This window comes from Macaca mulatta, chromosome 3 (genome assembly GCF_049350105.2).
Source record: "Macaca mulatta isolate MMU2019108-1 chromosome 3, T2T-MMU8v2.0, whole genome shotgun sequence".
Taxonomy (NCBI): Eukaryota; Metazoa; Chordata; class Mammalia; order Primates; family Cercopithecidae; genus Macaca; species Macaca mulatta.
This window is the reverse complement of record NC_133408.1, coordinates 111,246,280-111,264,235: the sequence shown is the minus strand read 5'-3', so window position 1 is coordinate 111,264,235 and position 17,956 is coordinate 111,246,280. Positions and strand designations below refer to the sequence as shown.

Here is a 17,956-nt window from a genome sequence, read left to right as displayed (position 1 = left end):
CCTTATAATTTATTCTTCATTTTAGAGATGTTTTATCTGTGTAATTTCTTTCCTGAGATCTAGCAACTCATTGCATTTCTTTCTTTATTTGTATATTTCTGTGCTTACTTTTTGCATTTTTTTATTAGAAATTATATATGTATATCTAAATGCTTATTTGAAGACATCTAATTAAGACTTGAGGTTATATTATAGTTTCTTCTGCTTTGTGGTTGTTTATGATGGAACTATTTTATGATATGTAATATCTTTTTTTTTTTTTTACAATAGCTTTGTATAAGGCTAATTTGTTTTGCTTCTATTCTTATGCATTTTGTTGACTGGCTTTTTAGGTCGAGCATATTCTCTTCAGTGAGTGTAATAAAGTTAAATATCATTAATAGATGATTTTGTTGGTAATGAGTGGTGGTAGATGGGAAATAAGAAGGGTCTACATGTACTGTGATAGTTTTTATTTCTGCACACTCCTTTATTTTTCCTACTTGCTTTCTGCTTTCACTTCATTGCCAGTCTATGACAGGTATTTCCTCTTCTCTATTTTTTCCCTTTCCCCCAGAATCAATGCTTCAGTGTTGCCAATTTCCAACTCACTCAGTTGTAAACCCCTTCTCTGTAGCTGTTGCTGTGAATTTTCCAGTTCCAGACCTGTGTTCACTATTTTGGTATTTAACTTTGGACTTGTGATTTTGTCTTTGCTTTATTTAAAAGTCACCTGGTATTTTTTTCTTTTACACCAAGTGTTCAAAGGCTTTCTACCCTACCTTTCCCAATCAGTAAAGATCTGCTGGAATTGTTTGTGTCTTTGTATGAAGGGAAATTGAAGTTTACAGTATTCTTGGTCTCTTAGTAATGCTGAAAATGTAGGTCAAGTGTCATTTGATTTGAGCTCCTTTTTCTTTTCTTCCCTCTTCCTCCCCTTCTCCTCCTTCTTGGAAATTGTGTGGAGAGATTTAGATTCAGGCAGCCACTCCTATGGCCAATTGGAATGCCTACTTTCACATTTAATTTACACTTTGTCTGGATTATTAGTTGGTAGTTGGAAATCATTTTTCTTTTGTTGTCTTTGACATCTACAGCTGATGTTGAAAAGTTAAAAGCCATTATCTTTCTTGGTCTTTTGTATGTAACATATTTTTATTCTCTGAAACGTTTAGTATTTCCTCTTTTCCCAAAGTGGTTGCATTTTCCAGGTGGATATCCTGCTGTGAGTTCCTTTTTCTCCATTGCTCAGGTTACTAGCTGGAGCATCTTGATCTGAAAATATGCATCCTTCAATTCTGGAATAATTTTTAGAATTATTTCATTGATAATTTTGTCTGTTTATTTGTATACGCTCCTCACTGAATCCTTATTATTCACCTGTTGGACATCATAAATAAGTTCTTTAGGTTCATTTTTCTCTTCTTTGGCCTCCTTTTCTTCTCTCTCTCTTTCTCTCTACCTCTCTTTCTCTCTCTCCACTCTCTTACTTCCTTCCTCTCTCCTTCTACTTTCTAATGTTTTCTTTAATTTTAAGTTTTCTATTTTTACCATCACATTTTAAATTTTAAGACATAATTTGGATTTTTCCTTCTATTGATATTTTAAAATAAAATTTTGTTCTTGTTTGTAGATATATCTTCCTTCATTTTTCTGAGTAATAATGAATTTTGTAAAATTTTTACTCTCTACATTGTCATAATGACCTCCATTTTGGGTTGCTTTCCTTTTTGTTTTTCACGTTAGAGTTTTGCCTAGAGTTTAGTAATCTTTGGTTTGGCTATTTATGTTAACAAGTGTATCATTAAGGAACTGATTGCAAGCTGTAGGCAATTTCATGAGACTTGTTGAATGTAGGCTTCTCAGTAGGAGGGTATAATTTGGTTATTTTTGTTGAGGAAACACCTGATGTTATAATCATTAAGGTTTCTTGGGGGGATAGTTGGATTCCTGAGAGAAAAATTTTCCAATGCCTCACTGTACAGCCAAAAAATGAATAATTGAAACTGACCTTGTCCATTCTATGGCCTGTGGGCCACATGTGCCCAGGATGGCTTTGAATGCGGCCCAACACGAATTCATAAATTTTCTTAAAACATGAGATTTTGTTGTGATATTTTTAGCTTGTCAGCTATCATTAGTGTTCTTTTTTTTTTTTTTTTTTTAATGGAGTCTCGCTCTGTCACCAGGCTAGAGTACAGTGGCACGATCTGAGATCATTGCAACCTCTGCCTCCCGAGTTCAAGTGATTCTCCTGCCTCAGCCTCCTGAGTAGCTGGGACTACAGGCACACGCCACCATGCCCAGCTAATTTTTGCATTTTTTGTAGAGATGGGGTTTCACCATGTTGGCCAGGATGGCCTCTACCTCTTGACCTCATGATCTGCCTGCCTCGGTCTCCCAAAGTGCTGGGATTACAGGGGCAAGCCATCGCACCTGGCCAGTGTTAGTGTATTTTATGTGTGGTCCAAGACATTCATCTTCTTCCAATGTGGCCCAGGGAAGCCAAAAGATTGGACACACCTGATCTAAAAACATACACTCACAACATTGATGAATTTCACAAATATAATATTGATTTAAAGACACAAGATAGAATGGAACTCACAGGATGTGGTTCCATTTTTATGAAGTTCAAAATGGTGTCAATGTGTCAGTTGTGACTGCATTCATAAGTGGTAAAATTATTTAAAATTTTTCATTTAGGGTTTCCTGAAAGCAGAACATGAGTCAAAGGCTTATGGCAAATTGTTTATAAAAGAAGGGATCTTAGGAAGCGGGGAGAGTGAGAAAAACAAAAAAAGGCAGACCAATATAAGTGTGTATTTTCCAGGCCACTGATAAAGACAACAGGTTGTATTACACCAGGATCTCTGAGGGCTGGACAGATGCCTTCCAGAATTAGGTCTGATGAACAGGAGGTTGGGGAATTTATCCATTAGCTCCCATTCACCATTGTGAGAGGGTTGTACTCTGGGATGATAACTCCCCTTCCTATATGTGGTGGTCTTGGAAATTTCTTGGAACAGATAAGCTGAGATTGCAAGCCAGGCACTTCAGGTGCAGCATTGTCAGCATTAACTGAGCTTACAGGTAACTGTCCAACAGAGCTGTGATTGCAATTAGAAGCGGACTGAGGAATTGTGATACACAGCCCAAAAGTGTCCGCCATAAAAGGCAAGATTATGACTAATAGCAGACTCAGCATTGCTGGTTATCCTTAGCAAGGAGGGAAAAACTGTAATGGAAAAGGTGTAAACTATGGGCATGGAGGTGTTTTGGAGTGCTGTTGTAATACTTCTTGATTTTGAATTAAGCAAATATTGCTTTGTAACTTTTTAATTGGATTTATAACAATTGGGTTATTATGATGTAACCCATAATAATAAAAGAGGGAACTAGATTATGGTAATGGCCCTGAAGTCCCGGTATTTAGCCTCACTTCTATATTCAAATTATGTATCGTGTGGATGGGGCATTCACGATTTTATTCAATGAGACATTTAAAAAGTAATACAAGACGATAAACTCACAGTTCTGTTGCGTACTGAGAAAAAGAAAGATAACATGGAATACACTTAAGAGACTATATAGTTTTGGTGTTTTGTAATAATGGTCTGAATTAGTGCAGTGGCAGTGTGAATGCAAAGGAAATACTGATATAAAAGCTCTTAAGATCAGTTTGACTTGATGAAGAAATCAGCAGATATATTTGTGAAACTTAAAACTATCCTTTTTCTCAACCACAGAGAATTGATTATGCTGTTTTCTATGTGTGCTACAATATTCCCTACCTTAGACATACTTTGATTGTAGCTCTTATCTCACTGAGTTTGGAACATGTGTATAACAGTCTACCTCTCTATTTCAAAGCAAACATTGAGAGGAGAAATTATGAGTTTCTTAAATATATCAGTTGCATAATAATGTTCATTGAATTAATGACTGAATTAGTGCAGTGGCTTAAATGAGACTGAAACCCAAGCTGGGTATTAACTTCATCAATGAGACCCTTTGCTAGTGCTAATACTGAGCTGTAGAGGGAATAGGGGAATAGACAGAATGGTGAGTAACAGAGATGAGATTTGTTTTCTAAGTTGCCTCTTCTGCAAAATAGCAAAGGTGTGCTTTTCCTTTACTCATTGGATCAGGCAGCTGTAAAGATAAGACCAATCTTCTTAGTTGGTATTTTGGCTTTTACATGGTTGGACAAGAAGAACAGATTCATTAACTTTTATTTTCTGCCATGAAAGTGGGCTTGCATGTGAATTTGTCTTCTCTTACTTCCTACTTAATCTAACCCTTCCTATAGGGGGAGCTAAGGGATTTCAGTAAATTAGATGTAATAAGTCCACTGTTGGCTGAATACAACATCACTACTTTTATATTAAAAATATCATAACACTATCAATAAATGTTTGTCGAACAGATGTAAATGACTGGGATTTTTTTGTCACCTACCATGAGTGATTTAGTATATCGAGAAGTACCCACAGGATAGGATTAGTGAGAATGGATATTAGGACCCTTGAGAGGCACCCTGTCAGTCAGATAAGCTGCTTGTCCTGGGAGCACAGTTTCTGAGAAGTTACCCAAGAACAATGTCTCGAAACTAAAAAAAGGGAAAAAATACTTCTCAAAATCTATGCCAAGGAAAATTATTTCATAATCCGCATTTTGCTATTGTCATAGTGAAAGGGGTAAGCAAATAGCAATACAGACAGCATGTGCTTTGTTCTAGCATTGCCAAAATTAGATCAGACTCTGGGATAAGATCACTAGCAACAGACATTAATTTTTCACACGGTATCTCTTTGGTTGCTTAAAATGGTGCATAAAACTGTTTTACTCTCATCAGCATGGTCTACCTCCTCTTCCTTTTCCCTGCCTCACTCTCTTAATGACTCCTTGGCAATTTGAAGACAATAGGATAGTCAGCAGCAATTATTAATAGTAAACAAGATCACAGGGATTACCTGTCTGCGATAACAATTCCATCTTAACTTTCAGGAACTTCTGCTTTTTTTTTTTTTTTTAAGTATCATGAACGTCTGATTCCAAAGAAGCTCCTGCTTATGGCCCATAAACCTCCGCCATAAAGTCAGAAAGAAATGCTATGCTCACTTCACAAAAGGCAAAAACTACAGTTTTAGCAAGCTAGCTGTTCACCTCTCCCCATCATACTTACATGATGCTTTTACCTTCTTTATTTGTGTACTCCCTAAGAATGTCATATCTGGGCTTTAAATACCTTAAATGACTCAAACTGTTGTGAAAACATTTAAAACTATTTGAAAACAGCAGGTTAGTTAGAAAAAGGAAATGGAATGTAAGAATAGAAAGGGAGGGGATACAACTAGGAAAAATATACTTGTCACACCAGTCTTGTTTATACTAAAGACTCAACAGTGTTTTAATAGATGAAGCATAAAGAAACTAAAATTGCATGTATTAAATACACTTTATTAAAGTGAATAAACTATTCTGCGAAGAGCAATTGCTAAATTTTTGGATAATTTCATTCTTCATCATAGAAGTGATATTAAAAACTTTAGTGATATAATTTTATAAATTTAATTGCTTATGCTTTATCTCATTTTATGTTGAACTTTTTTCATAGAATTTTCTTCTGCTTTCTTTAAAATTTCTTCTTGGCCAAAAGAATCATACATAAAATTGGGATTGGAGAGAAATGAATTGCAACTTTCATTGTGGTTTGCCTTTACAAGCAATAAAAGCCACTGTTTTTTCCTCCTTTAAATAAGGAAAATGAATTTAGCTTGATGGGAAAGATTTGTGGGCTGGGGAGGGTGAGGGAGAGGGAAGAAGGAACAATTTTTATTTTGTTTTTGGGGATGGAAACAAGGCAGATACATTAGTATCATCAGTGATATGGTTTCCTGTGCTTTGCTTGCTGACATAGTGACTTCCTGTGATTGCCTTAAGGGCTGTGGAATGGAACTGCTGGTGCACTCCCTGACCTTCTGCTCTACCCACATGCCCAGGAAGGGCAAGGTGACTGACATTTCTCCTCTATAGAAACTTGCTGTCTGTACCGATTTCTTCTCCTCTGCCCTTTAGTCCGCCACTTCAAGGGAATGGCAAAAGATTACTTTGAAGGTTAATTAGGATTTCACTTTGTGTACAAGAATGGAAAGGTGAAGGATATATAGAATGGGAGAACAAGATGTTTGCATACAAAAGCCACTGGTAAATCAGGTTTGGTAGAATGGAGTCTGCAAAGAGAATAAAGAATGGATTGCAATTATCAACTGAGATCATAGAAAATATTTTTTAAAGTATAACTTTTTAGGAAGTGTTAATGTCAATCTCTCAGGAAAAATTTTTGTATATAATATATGTGTAATTACTTCGTATGGTGTGAAAGCTTTATACAAATGTCATTAATGTGAGATATTATGGTATGAGCAAGATTATATGCGATCATGGAGATATGGTAGAATATTTAAATGTTTCTCTTGATCTGCATAATTCACACTGTTTATAAACTAAGAAGTAAGATTAATTTACCATTTTAAATCCCTGTTTAGATTTCTATGTTGTCATATATTTTAGTATCTATAAAAATATAGCAATCCTGGTTATTGTCTATTAGTCAACCATAGTGCATGTTAAAAATCTGGAGTTATTTTTTGTTGCCTACCCATCTTTTCCAGTTGATCTTTTTCTTAAAACTAAAATATTCTATAGCTACTTCTTCTTCTCTATATATTTTTAGCAATCATCCTATTTCATGCATTGTCACATCACTTCAACTTTTTTTGTTGTTTTTTTGAGACAGAGTCTCAGTCTGTCATCCAGGCTGGAGTGCAGTGACATGATTTTGGCTGGAGTGCAGTGGCATGATTTCGGCTCACTAAAACCTCCACCTCCCAGGTTCAAGCAATTCTCCTGGCTCAGTCTCCCAAGTAGCTGGGACTATAGGCGCCTGCCACCATGCCTGGCAATTTTTTTTTTTTTTTTTTTTTTTTTTTTTTTTTTTAGTAGAGACAGGGTTTCACTATGGTGTCCAGGCTGGTCTTGAACTCCTGACCTCATGATGTGCCTCTGTCTTCCTCCCAAAGAGCTAGAATTACAGGCATGAGCCACTGCCCCCGGCCCACACCTAAACTACTACAATAGTTCTTCAGTTTCTCTGTCTTCAGCATTTTGTACTCAAATCCATATTTCTGAAAACAACTCAAAATTCTCAACACCCTTTCCATCATTCAAACTAAGTACATATAGATTTGCTTTATAGCTGAAGCAATAAGGCAGGAAATAGGAGGTACAACTTTTTAAAAGAATAAAGTAACATTATCTTTAAATGAAGATAATATGCTTGTACACTAAAAACTCAACTGAAGAATTATTAGCATTGGTAGAAATTTGTTGAAGTGGCCAGATACTAATTAAATTTGTAAAAACCCATGATTTCCTTGCCCTTCTGGCCCAAGGACAGATCTACTTGTGCTTATGCACTCAATGAAAATGGTTTCATTGCCTTCTGAATCTCACCAACTTCTTCATGAGACCCAGGCCAAGAGGTTGGGCAGACACCTTGACATATCTGATCACTATTCTTTTTCTTCTTTTAGCTAAGCATGTTTTCCTCAAATATAACCTGGTCTGCAGAGGTGCATCTCTGACTTCAACATCACCATTGATAACTTCATCCCCAAGCAATTTTACTTTCTTGGAGCTGAAATGTCAAGCATCACCATTTGTGTGGAGGGGCTTTGCAGAGCTAAAAAGCCCACTGAAGTTGTTTCACAGAACAACAAAAATACCACCCCCCCAACAATTATTGAAGAGTATTTCATTTGTGTAATAAAAGAGCTGAAAAAATATTCCAGTTGAGGATTCTCTGGACACCCACAGTCTCTTGGCCTTGAAGAAACAGTTGACCTTTCTCTGGGATGGGGCATAACAAAAGACAAAAATTAAGTCCTGAGAATCAGAACTAAAAGTCAGAAATCCTCAAGTGGTTGACATTTTTGTGTCTCAGCTTTCTGACCTGTATCCAAAACATGATGTATATGAGACTCTTCATTTGCTGTCTACGAATGTGTAAATGTTATAATGTAAGAATGAAAGAGGGAGAGTTGTGAACTCCCTTGATTTTGCCTCTCTTGTTTGTTCTTTGAAGCCCAAGTGCCCACAGATACTCAAACGTACTTTCTTAGGATGCTTTGAACATATGTGAGGAATCTCAGCATCATACTGTGCAGGATGAGGTTTTATCCCTTCTTCCCTCTTACTGGCTTTCTGGAGTTAAGTGTTTTACCCACTCTTATCCTGAGACCTTGTCTTCTAATAATTAAAAAGAAAAAGGGTCTGGTAAAATGGAGAAGCTATGAAGTGACTGTGCATCATAACTCACTGGAATTATGCTAGTGATAAGGTGGCCAAACTTATCAAGACATGAATTGTCGGCATTATTGCTGTGTCTTTCTGAGGCCAGATCAGCAAAGGTTGTTTCCTTCTATGCTTTTCTCCTACTTAAGGAGTAAAGGACATCAAATGTTAAGGGGAGAGTGGGTGGATGATTCATTATGAGCTTGAGCCAGTGGCTGAAAAGAGGTTAGATTGTAGAGGAGGGTGGCAGATGATGGGAGAGCAGAGAGGAAGGTTTTTCTGCAGTTCATCTGAGGTGGGGACTGATAGGCGTTACTGAGAGCAGAACAGTATGTTTATGCTGGTGCTCTTGTTATGTCAGAACAAGTTCTTCCTTTTGGTAACAGTTACACTTTTCTAGTTTTCCACTAATAAGGGTCTAATTAAGAGGATTTATTTGCAATTTGGGGTATTGGTCCTGATTACTTCCCTTTGCCTCCCTCCACTGATGCCCTTTACATCAGCAAAATGGGTGCCCTTTATTTCTGTATGCCTGGCAGGGAGGAGGAGGTAGTTTCTCTGTCCTGGGTCAGTTGATTCTTCCACACTCAGCTATCTCACAAGGGGAGATGTGCATCCTGGGGAAGCATTGTCCATGTATGCAACACCCTTGGTGTGAAAAATCTTGAAGGAGCGCAATCAATTCTGAGGCTGCCCCCAAGACTTGACTAGAGTGAGGACAAAGTAGTCTGGTCGCCTTAAACCTATTCAGGTTCAATGACTAAAGGAGATGGAAAGAGTTTAAAGGAGAGGCAATTAATAATAGTTATTTCGAGTGCTTTCTTACAGCTGTCTTTTTTTTTTTTTTTTTTTTTTTTTTTTGAGACAATGTCTCACTCTGTTGCCTAGGCTGGAGTGCAGTAGCACAATCTCAGCTCACTGCAACCTTTGCCCCACAGGCTCAAGTGATCCTTCTGCCTCAGCCTCCTGAGTATCTGGGACCACAGGTGTGTGCCACCATGTCGGGCTAATTTTTGTATTTTTTGCAGAGATGGGGTTTCTCCATGTTGCCCAGGCTGGTCTCAAACTCCTGGACTCAAGTGATCTGCCTTCCTTGGCCTCCGAAAGTATTGGGATTCAGTTGTCTTTTAAGAAAGGAAAATTTGCTCTTCCAAAACACATAGAAAAATGTCAAGCTTTTTTGACACTTGAGCAGATACCCTATGGAAAGAATACTATCTTGTTTTCTCACCACAATTTCTAAGAAAGTGGTAGGAAAACTTCAGTGTTTTTTCGGACAGCCTCCAGAATGAGTTCTCAAGTGGTAGGTGAATAGTGAGAGAATCATAAGAGAATTCAAGTGTGAAGAATTACAGCATTATAATTCACATATCACATGCTGAATTTGTAGCTATTATTCTTTGAAATGATACAGGTTATTTGTTACCACGTTTTTCAACACCTTCTTTTAAAAAGTTATCAACCTTTCACACATAGATAGCTATATCAAGTAAACCCTGTATAGTATAGCAAATAAAAGTTGCTAATTCTTCGGACAGCTAATTGGCAAACAATGCCACATTATCATTTAGAGCAATCAGGTATAGATTGGATTAAGGTTATAGTTCAAGATGAATTTGGAAAACTGAGTAAATTGCCAGATCAATCAATCAATTTTCTTGGGGTAAAACTTCTACAAATACCATTTTTGCTAACTCTGCAAAATACAAGAACTGAATTAAGATACTGTGAACCTCTCACGTTATTGGGCCACATTTATGTATGAAGGAAAGATTTTTCACTTGAATAAGATTTCTAATCTGGGCAAGATCTTAGTGTAAAGTGTTTCTAACATAAAATTTCATCTTTTGTAAACTTGCCACTTGTCAAAAGGTTTGATAGGGTTAAACAAAGGGCAAAGAACATACTGATAATAAAAGAAATAAATACAATTAAATAAATTTTAACAAGTTAAAATTAAACAGAAAAATTAATCGAATCTGATGACAATGTGATGCCAACTTTTCTCAAAATACCAATACGTTTATGTAATTCATAGATATAAGGTTTTCTTTTCAGTGTTGTAGTTAGGATATTGCAGTAAATATAAGATCTAGTGGTGGTTGAGGGAAATAGAGGCAGTAGTTATATATATAGATAGACACACACACACACACACACACACACACAGAGTTAGAAGTATTCCTTGTTGAAAAACCCATTGTATTTTACTGCACTATTAAGGGAAATGGTCCAAATTTAGTGTGGTCTTGGCCTAGATTTGTAAGATAGTTAATATTGAGATGTGTTCATATTTTAGTTTTGATGAATCAATTTAAAACAACTTAAAGATGAAAATATTGTCCTGGTTCTTCTGAGAATTGTATTCTCTCTGTTTGTGAATCTGTTACTTAAAAAAAAGAAAGCAATACATTTAAAAATCAGTACTAATAAGTGGCAGTGGAGTCATGCTGTCTGGCAAAAATAAAAAAGAGCAGCGTTTTTGGAAACGGACTTTTTGTGGTTTGGGCTGTCTTTTAAGTCTCACCGGAAGTTAATTAAAATGAGCTGGGTTTTTTTTTTTTTTTCTTTTTAAGTTTATTTTATCATCTTTGAGTTTACTCACTTAGTGGCAGATGCCAGAAAATTCCTCAATCCATGTTACTAATTGAAAAACAGCTCTCAATCTGGGAGGAGAACTCAGACATTCCAGATATCTCTTTCCAGTTGGATTAAAGGGTTTGCAATCTGAATATCTTAATTTGGAAGAAATGTAAGGAATTTCAATGTTCCCAATCTTAAAACCATGAACAAGAGGGTCGGCTATGCCAAGCTTATTTCTCCCAATTCTCTTGGAGCTCAAAAGGTATGGTCTGGACTAGGATGCCCATGGGTGATATCCAGGGGTTACACACACACACACACAGACACACACATAATCTGAGTGTATCCTTATTTTAAAAACATGTATATTACTTCATATCCTGATTCCTTTAGGGAACTTCAGTTTGCTTTGATCAGTAGTTCTAAGGGTCCATGCTATTTTTTCTGGCTAGTCAATCACTTAGACTTCTGCCCTTCAAAGATAACATTCCTGGCAGTGATTACTATCTCTGTGTGGGGGTATGTTGCCAGCAGTTATTTCACATTGTGCACCTTGAGTGTTTGTTTTGATGTAGCTGCAGATGATATTTCCAGTTGTCATTTTTGTCTCAAGGTTAGCTAGACTTTTCTCAAAACAGAACAGCCTCTGTGTTGTAGCAGTGTACCCACGGCCTACAAACAGCGAGTTTCAGATATCTCTAATGCTTTTTTGAAGCGGTTTCTTTCTCCTTTCCTTTTCTTGTTTAGTAGTTCATGTCACATCATAGGGTGCATGTTTGAATAATAAGACTGGTAATACACTGGGGATGCCTCTGAATAGTGCCTAATTTAGCAAAGCACTTGTTGTTCCACCCACTCCATAAGGCACAGCTAGGCTGTGTAGAGTGAGCCATTGAATTTCTACTCCGACTTCAGTGGCTTAGGCTGGCAGATAGAATAAAGTGAGTGTATATAGGGGTGGGGTCCCTGGGGGATGTCTTAGGAAAATCAGTAGAAGTCAGAGAAGAAGGAAGGGAGGGAGGTTTTCTTTCTTTCTTTTTTTGGGATGGAGTCTCGCTCTGTTGCCCAGGCTGGAGTGCAGTGGTGCGATCTTGGCTCACTGCAAGCTCCACCTCCTGGGTTCACACCATTCTCCTGCCTCAGCCTCCTGAGTAGGTGGGACTACAGGCACCCACCACCACAACCGGCTAATTTTTTTTGGTATTTTTTAGTAGAGACGGGGTTTCACCTTGTTAGCCAGGATGGTCTCGATCTCCTGACCCCGTGATCCGCTTGCCTCGGCCTCCCCAAGTGCTAGGATTACAGGAGGGAGCCACCGCGCCCGGCCGGTAGGGGAGTTTTCAAGGAAGATCATACTAAAAACATGCTGTTCCAACTTTAAGAACTAAGAGAAAGAATTTCAACCGGGGGTGGTCAAGTCAAATATACTACTTAAGAAAGTTATAAAAATGGTTGTAACGTGGAAACAGATTCCAGAATAAAAATCCTTTTGTGAATACTTGATTTGGATTTCTGAATTTAATCATTTTCAGCTGCAACAACAAATGCTCGAACCATGTAAGAAGCTTTGGCTTCCCATATTTTAACAGATATTTTTCTCTACACATTAGTTTGTTGTTTTTTTTCTCTCATTTCATGATGCTTCCATTCAACTGTTGGCATAATAATGGATTACAGTGTAGTGAAGGAAAGAGTTGGGGTTTCAGATTAATACTTGAGTTTTCAATCCATGCTTTTACAATTACTAACTGTGCGACCTTGGACAAATTGCATTAACTCGCCAAGTATCAGTTTGTCTATAAAACAGGATGAAAATGTATAAAACACCTACTACATGTTTTCTGCAACCTACAAGACAGGAGAAATTGTTGCTGTTTTATCATCATGATTACTGTTTTGAAAATTAGGCTAAGATAATATAAAAATAGTATATAGTGTGATTTGCTAATAGATTAAAGAGAATTAAATAAAACCTAAGGGTCAATATGGAGCAAAGATGTGTGGCTCAAAATAAAATCAGTCTTGTTGAATTTGACGCACATATCTCATTATATGCCATGTATTTTCACTCTCAAGCTCATCTGTGTTCTGTATTAAATAATGAATTTCTTTGGAATGTGAGTGAAATTTTCCAGAAGTTATTAATTTAAAAGTAATTAATATGCAGATCAATTGTATGCTGTATCCTTTATTATTAGCTTGGAGGTCATCTGAGTTCTGTATGGCCTTTTAGTTTTCGTGTGTGTGTGTGTGTGTGTGTGTGTGTGTGTGTGTGTGTTTGTGCCTGCCTACCTGGCGGTAATAGGGAGGAAATCGGTCATTTTGCATAAACTTATACTAGGATGTTAATTAACAAGAATATATAGCTTTAACACAGTTCTAAAAATATATTTTTATAAAAGTTCTTTGCCAGCTGAAGAAGTAGAGTTTTATTTCTTATTCTGGGTATACATCCAAAATAATTGAAATTAGGCTCTTGAAGAGCTCGCTGCACTCCCTTATTTGTTACAGCATTATTCACAATAGCAAGATGTGGGAACAACCCAAGGGTTCATCAACAGATGAATGGATACAGAAAATGTGCTATACATGTACAATGTGATATTATTCAGCTTTAAAAAGGAAGAGAATCCTGCCATTTATGGACAATGTGGATGAACCTGGAGGACATTATGCTAAGCAAAATAAGCCAGTACCAAAGGTCAAATACTGCATGATTCCACTTGTGTGAGAGATCTTTATAGTCAACATCATAGAAGTAGTGAGTGCAATAGTGCTTGCCAGGAGCTGCTATGTTATTCATCAGCTATGCTAGATGAATATGTTCTAGAGATCTGCTGTACAACATTGGACTTATAGTAAACAATACAGTATGGTGTATTTCAACATTTGTTAAGAGAGTAGATCTCATTTTAAGTGTTCTTATGACAAAAATAAACAAAAAACACAACAATGAGAAACAAAGAAACTATGGGGGCTGGGTGCGGTGGCTCACACTTGCAATCCCAGAAGTTTGGGAGGACAAAGTGGGTAGATTACCTTAGGTCAGGAGTTCAAGACCAGCCTGGACAAATCTATCTCTACCAAAAATACAAAAAAGTTAGCTGGGCATGGTGGCATGCACCTGTAGTCCCAGGTACTCAGGAGGCTGAGGCAGGAGAATAGCTTGAACCTAGGAGGCGGAGGCTGCACTGAGCTGAGATCACACCACTGCACTCCAGCCTGGGTGACAGTGAGACTGTCTCAAAACAAACAAACAAACAAAAACAAAAAGGAAACTATGGGAATTGCTGGATCTGTCCAGCAATTAATAGTGGTAATCGTTACAAGAGTGTTTGCATATGTTTAAACTTATCAAATTGTACACTTTAAATATGTGTACTTTTTTATATTATCAGTTATGCATCAATAAAGCTGTTAAAAGTTTTAATTTATTTAAATTTGTGTTAACCTGTCACTTTGTGAGGGTCATCTACTTTTTATACAAAGTCACTGCAACCTACGTACTTAATTCTTTTATACTGTTTTGAAATAAGCATACACTTGCAGACACATGTTTCTACAGCATTCTTTGCTTTCCCAATAGGCAAGTTCAAACTCAGAAGGCAAAAGTCCAGCGGAAAGTACCGGAACTGAGGGAAAACTATTTGCCTAACCACTGAACACTTTCTTGGAATCTGCTGTGTGTTTAAGATGATATCCTACCCACATACGTAACTTTTACCTTTTTGCAAACCAAATCTGATTCTACAAGGAAAGCACACACAAAAAATATTATTCTCTCAAATTATATCAGATTTGTTTCCCCTCAAATTATCTCAGGCTAGTTTTAAAAATTGTAAACTCTCCCATATCAAGCGTACAACCATCCACTGAATTTGGCTTTGCAACTTCAGTTTTTAGAGAAGGTGGTTAAGTCTCTATTTTTAAGGGGGAAAAATTAAGGGTTACTAAGAGATATAGAAATAAAACTGGATTTTTTTTTTTTTTGCTTTGTTTTACAGTGTTTCTGGAACTTTCCTTCTTTTCATTCCTCAATAGCTTTCCAGACTCTATCCTGAACAGAATCTTCTTTTGTTAAAGTTGCCTTTGACCTATGACTTGACTAAGCATGGGCTTTTTACAGTACATTGTGCTTGATCAGTCTATGAATTCAACCCAATTAACCATTTTCTCTGTGGAAATTGCTGCCATTGGCTCCCATGACATCACGCTTGTGTCCCTCTTTTAGTCTTTCTGACAACTTTTACCCAGTCTTATTACTCCCTCTTTTTGCTTCACATATTGTTTAATTATTGCTTCTTCCCTGGGGTTCCATTCTAAACTCTTTTCTTTTTCATTTCCCTGGAAAAATTCACTAAGTCATGAATAAAAGTATTAAGTGGACATTGATGAATGCAGACTTTCGGTCTCCAGCCCCATCTACCTGCCTGCCCTGGAAATACAAACATTTGAATGATTATTACATAAATAAATATATTTCTCACTTTTGCCACTGTTTTCCAAAACCACAGAAGCCATCTTTATTTTGGTCAGCCATTTTATCCTTGGCAACAAGCACAGTCCCTGGCACATGGAAGGTTCTCAATAAATCATCTTAGATGTTGAAGGAGTGACCACTTTTTGGCATCTCCTGATGCCCTCTAACTTTAATCAGTCACCATATCTTTTTGCTTCTATCAACTCACATATATTTCAAATCTGCTTTTTCACTATCATCCCCAGTGACATTCCTTGGAGGAGTCAGTATCTCCTGCCTACCATCAGCCTTGACTCCACCCACCAAACTATCAGTGTTCTTACCTTTTAGACAACAAATATGGTAGATGTACTCTCCTGTTCTTGAATATTTAATAGATCCCAAATTCCTCTAGTAACAAATCTAAATGCCTTAGCCCATTCTTCAGGGTTCTCAAACCCTAACCTGACTCCAACCTCTCTTACCAATCCCATCTTTTCAATATATTCGTCCTGTAATTCAGTAACTGCAGAAGTCTCAAGTGCCGTGAACACTCCATATTCTTTTTTTCCTATGTTGGTTCCCTCTGCTCTTTTGAACTTCTTTGTCATATGTGTCTTGAACTCTAACACTTAGGTGTATCTTATACTTTTAACTTATAAAATCCTATTTTTTGACAGATTATTACCCAGTAGTCCTTGGGTGCAACTGATGAATGATGAATAGAGTCATAACATGATGGTAAGTTCACATTCTCTGACTTTAGACTCCATCATCTTTTCTGCTAAGGGGACCCTGATTCCAGTTCCCAGCATATACTCACACTTTGCTCTTAATCATTTTTCATTGCCATCCCTCTCTGCTGACTGCATTCAGGTCACCTTTTCTGTATCACTGTGTTGACTCTGCTCAAACCATGGTCATAAAGAGATTTGTGGTAAATATCCTTTTATCACAAGCATTGATCTTAGTAGTGAGTCAAAAACCAGGTTGACCTCATTTTCTTGTTTTTCTACTGTACCTTTAGTTATGGAGTGCATTTCTTGATTCATTTTTAGTATATCTCTCCACTCTTGAAAAAATTGTCACAGGTCTTCAAGAGGCTGAGTTGGAGGACAGCTCACATAGGTTGCTGTTTTTCACACACAAAATCAAGTCTTTTCATTTCTCCTAGCCAAGGTCCTTGGTCTAGGTTTGTCACTCTGAGAGTCTCACTTGAGGATTGAGGCTGTGGGAACCAGCTGTGAGTTCCATCTCCAAATGTCGTTTTCCCATGGGTCTCACTGAATCCTCAGCCCAGAAAGCATTTCTACTAGGCTTCTTAGATAACTAGCTTATTAAAATGATTCACAAACTTAAGCCAAGAAATATAAAGACTATATAGAAAAGATACCTCAAAACTAATATACTACTAGGAAGGCTGAAGTGGGAGGATCACTTGAGGCCAGGAGTTCAAGGCTGCAGTACATTATGATCATGCATGTGAATAGCCACTGCACTCCATGCTGGACAGCATAGCAAGATCTTGTTGCTAACATAATAATAATAATAATAACTTATAAATGACCCAAGAACGATTATCTTTTGTAGTTTTAAAAATGAATTATATGTATTCTCTGACATTGTTTGATAAGAAAGTACTAATGGTCCCACACCATCCTACAATGATAGATGATTTGTGAGGAGTTTATGTCAGATTAACTAACGAGACAATTTATAAATGTGGCTACTAGCAAGGCAGATTCTGGATATCTTGAAGGACCAGGGGAAGAAAAAGAGATTTTCCCATATTCAGTGAGGTCATTTCTGCAGTTAGTGGTTTGGAGTGTGTGCCCTTAGCAGAGTTTAGCTGGATGGAATTTGAACTCACTCTAATATAATATGATGGGGTAAAATGTTTTGATCATCTGCCATTTATTGAGATATTAGTCTATTATCTATTTAGGCTTTCTTCAATTCATTTCTAAGTAGCAAAAAGGAAAACATCTGTAAGTTCATGGTGATTATAATGATGAAAGAGAACCTTTTGTTCAGAAATAGAGCTTTCCTTTAGGCTGAACCCCAAGAGAAATGTTTTCTTTGCATCTTTATTACAAAGAAAAACTGGCATAATATAGTGGATAACTATAGTGTACATATAAAGTGTATAATCTACATGTTTCCTCTAACAAGTATAAATGTAGTAATAGTCATAGGGATGTGTTTATAATGTTTTTAAGGTAATCATGAAATTCAATTGAGTAAAACTCTATAAACAACAGAAATACAGTCTATGTGTGGTTCTGATGAATTAGCAAGAAGACTTAAATTTAAGATTTCTCAAATTCATAAAAGAGGTAGAGATTGTCGAAGGTGTTTAGGGAATGTTTCCATAAAAGTTACATAGGAAACATAGGCACTTTGAGGATTATGCTTCTATAAGCAAATTTAGCAAAAGGATACCCTTAATTGCATAAAGATTACTGGAGACAATAACATTACATACACATATCATGCTATTATGAAATCACAGGTGATCTGTGGGTAATTTATACTTTGTTAAACCCCAATAGATTTTTTTTCTCTGTATCATGTTGA

At 36.9% G+C, this 17,956-nt stretch overlaps 1 long non-coding RNA gene across 1 annotated transcript in view; it reads left to right on the top strand.

Moving 5' to 3' along the window:
* The window catches only part of LOC144340086 (uncharacterized), a 44,900-nt gene that overhangs the window by 13,100 nt on the left and 13,844 nt on the right, over positions 1-17,956 (top strand). Inside the window, exon 2 of the long non-coding RNA XR_013415810.1 lies at positions 16,060-16,120. This is a non-coding gene — a long non-coding RNA (uncharacterized LOC144340086). The remainder of the gene's footprint in view (positions 1-16,059; positions 16,121-17,956) is intronic.